We start from the raw sequence: 3,931 nt of genomic DNA, 5'->3' as shown, positions 1-3,931 counted from the left end.
ACTCTTTCTGAAAAAGAAAAGAAAGAAATTCTTGATAAGGCACATAGTGCCCTAATTCTCTGTTTGGGGGATAAAGTCCTGAGGGAGGTCTCGAAGGAGATAAGTGCATCGGCTATTTGATTGAAACTGGAGAATTTGTACATGACAAAATCTCTGACAAACAGATTGTACCTGAAACAGAAAGTGTACACATTCAAGATGCCACCGGGAAAATCACTCGAAGATCACATGGATGATTTTAATAAAGTGATTCTTGATCTCGAAAACATTGACATCAAGATCGAAGATGAGGACCAAGCGTTGCTTCTACTCAAATCCTTGCCAACCGAATTCGATACTCTAATCTACAGCGGGGATTTACTCACCCTTGAGGAAGTTCAATCAACATTATTTTCGAAGGAGTTGAAGAAGAAATCCGAAGGAAAGGAGGAAGGAGCAACAGAGGGCTTGAACGTCCGAGAGAGACCTGAAAGGAGAGATTTCAAGAGCAAGAAAGGGCACAGATCGAAGTCAAAGACTAGGCGAAAGTGCTTCATATGTCATAAGGAAGGCCATCTGAAGAGAGACTGGCCATAAAGGATGAAACCAAATCAAGAAAGACCCAAAGAAAATGGTGATGCTGATATTGCCTCAGATGGGTATGAAAGTTCTGAACTACTGTGTATAACCAATATGAAAACCCACAACGAATGGGTTCTTGACTCTAAGTGTTCATTCCATATGTGCCCAATCAAGGATTGGTTTCTTTCCTACAAACATGTTAATGGTGGACAGGTTGGTTGGTGATAACAAGGCTTGTAAAGTAGTGGGAATTAGCTCGATTAGATTGAAGTTGGTAGATGGAACAGAGAGTATCCTACAAGACGTCAGGCATGTTCCAGAACTCGAGAAATTTGATTTCTCTTAGGATGCTTGACGGTCAAAGTCACTGGTATAAGGCTGACGCAGGAGTTCTAAAGGTCATGAATGGTTCTATGGTGGTGATGAAAGGAACACTTGAGAATGGCTCGTATTTGCTTCAGGGGAAGGCAGTGATAGGATCAGTTGTAGCAGTGTGCAGGAGTGAAGTTTCAAAGAGCCAAATTTGGCACATGAGAATGGCACATATCAGTGAGAATGGCTAAAAGGAATTGAGCAAACAAGGCCTTCTGGGAAAGGTCAAACTCACTGAGTTGGACTTTTGTGAACATTGCATCTTTAGGAAGGCCAAAAGGTTGAAGTTTTCTCCTACAGTGCATCATACCAAAGGAATTCTGGATTACGTTCATTCAAATCTTTGGGGAGCTTCAAGGGTGCCAACTCACACTGGTTCAAGGTATTTTCTTTCCTTAATAGCTGATTATTCAAGGAAAGTTTGGACCTGCATTATTGAGAATAAAAATGATGTTCTTGAAAGATTTAAAGAATGGAGCATTCTAATGGAAACACAGACAAATAGGAAGGTTAAGAAACTAAGAACAGATTATGGACTAGATTTTTGTGGAGAATTGTTTGATAAGTACTATAAAGATGTGGGAATTGCTAGACACCATACTGTAAGGAAGACACCTCAACGTATGGGTTAGCAGAAAGGATGAATCTGACTATGATGGAGAGGGTTAGGTGCATGTTGTCAAGTGCAAATCTCTCCAAGAATTTCTGGGTAGAAGCAGCAGTTACAGCTGTGTATTTGATCAATAGAAGTCCTTATAGAGTAATTGATCTTAAAACACTAGAGGAAAAGTGGTCAGGACATCCTCCAAACTTGGAAAATCTGAGAGTTTTTGGCTGTGTAGCATATGCTCACATTAACCAGGGAAAGCTGGAACCCAGTACATTGAAATGTACGTTCCTGGGATATCCAGTGGGTGTAAAAGGATACAGATTATGGTGCATGGAAAAGGGGCATCCTAGAGTCTTTAGTAGCAGAGATGTGGTTTTTAGAGAGACAGAGATGTACTACACAGGATCAAAACACTAGTGTGATGGGTCAGCTCGAACTAGGTGAAAGAGTTCAATTGGAGGTGGAGCCAACCAAGACTGACAGAGAACCAGAGATTGAGTCTGAAGAACAGGAGGTGGAGCACCATGAGACGTCATAGGATTATCTGTTAGCAAGGGACAGGCAGAGAAAATATGTCAACCCACCAGAAAGATTTGGATATGCAGAGATGATTTCTTTTGCTCTTACTGCAGCAGTGGACATAGAAGATGTTGAACCCAGGACCTATAAGGAGGCCGTGACAAGTAAGGAAGCAAGCAGTTGGATTGAGGCCATGGAAGAGGAGTTGAAGTCTTTGTATAAGAACAAAACTTGGGAGCTGGTGGAGAAATCCAAAAGGCAGAAATTGGTGGGTTGTAAATGGGTTTATAAGTTGAAGGAGGGAATCCCAGGAGTTGACAAGCCGAGGTATAAGGCGAGGCTCATAGCTAAAGGGTTCACACAGAGGGAAGGAATAGATTATCATGAGGTCTATTCTCCTATAGTGAAGCATAGCTCGATAAGGATGTTGTTGTCTCTAGTTTCTCATGAAGACCTAGAACTTGAGCAAGTAGATGTTAAAAGCTTTCCTTCATGGAGAATTGGATGAAAACATTTACATGACACAACCAGAAGGGTTTGTGATTAAAGGAAAAGAAGAAATGGTTTGCTTGTTAAAGAAATCTCTTTATGGTTTGAAGCAATCACCACGACAGTGGTATAAAAGATTTGACTCATTCATGCTCAAAATTGGTTTTCAGAAATGTGCACATGACAATTGTGTCTACAACAAAGTGATTTAAGAGGGTAGAGTCATTTACTTGTTATTCTACGTGGATGATATGTTAGTAGCTTGTAAGTGTTAGACCCCCAGTCCTCAGGTTTGTGTATGCCAGAAGGAGTAAGAATGTACAGGGGCAGGAGGGGAATTTAATTAACACTGAGTCAGGGCAAGGGTAAGGGGCGTGTTGTTAGGATACAGTTATGGGTTATGGGGCTGTGTGCCAGGGTAGGATATGGGGAAGAAGTCAGTTAGAGGAGATGGGAATAAATAGTCCTCGGGTACAGAGGAAAAGGTATTGAGAATTAAGTAGAAGATTGAGTCTGTGGAGGTTTGGAGGGGTCCTCGAACTCTCCCCCATCTTTTATTTCCAGCGTTGCATTTGGTTTCCCTGTTCTTGTTTTCCACTGTGATTCAATAAAAGGATCCAGGCCATTTTCCTAGTTAATTTTCAGAACTCTTGCTATACTTCTTAGTTTAATTGCTCTAGGGTGACTAGAATGAAGGGAGTCCTAACAAATTTGGTATCAGAGCATCGATCAAACCAAACAGATCGATTCACGTTGATGGAGAGGAGGTTGAACGGGTTCCAGGACTCCTTGCAGTCCTTCGGGGACATGGTGAGCCCCGTTCCTCGCCTCCAAGGAGACGTGGTTTCCATGGGAGCACGGCTCGGAGAGGTCCAAGGTGAGATGGTCTTGATGGGAACTAAGATCGACGGGATCCAGGGCTCAATTGCAATACTGGAAGAATTCATGGTGAGGCAAGCGCGCATCGACCAGTCACCGCCCAGACGGCAACGTGGTGAGTTCATTTCTCCAGGGCGAGGAAGAGATGACTAGACTCCTCCACGGAGGGAGACCGTGCGGCCTGCACGGGGCGAGTTCAGCCCGCCAAGGAAGGAACAGGCGAGAGGAAGGATGGGACATCCCCGCTACAAGTCGCCGGAGAGAGTGCGGAACCGGGGAGATCACCGGGGAAAGAGGTTGGAACTTCCGTTGTTCCACGGGGAGGATCCTCATGGGTGGATTTTCAGGGCCGAATGTTACTTCACCATCAACGAAGTGGATGATGACGAGAAGATTCTGGCTGCTTCCGTATGCATGGAAGGAAGAGCCCTCAGCTGGTATCAATGGTTGGATTCCCAGGAGCCGTTCGAAGAGTGGCGGGAGCTATGGGCAGCCATCTTG

At 43.9% G+C, this 3,931-nt stretch overlaps 1 protein-coding gene across 2 annotated transcripts in view; it reads right to left on the bottom strand.

Moving 5' to 3' along the window:
- LOC21396009 (1-aminocyclopropane-1-carboxylate oxidase homolog 1) overlaps window positions 1-3,931 on the bottom strand; it is a 13,089-nt gene that overhangs the window by 1,141 nt on the left and 8,017 nt on the right. The window lies entirely within an intron of this gene.

Source organism: Morus notabilis, unplaced genomic scaffold, assembly GCF_000414095.1.
Source record: "Morus notabilis unplaced genomic scaffold, ASM41409v2 Scaffold147, whole genome shotgun sequence".
Classification (NCBI taxonomy): Eukaryota; Viridiplantae; Streptophyta; class Magnoliopsida; order Rosales; family Moraceae; genus Morus; species Morus notabilis.
This window is presented reverse-complemented; position numbering and strand designations above follow the sequence as displayed.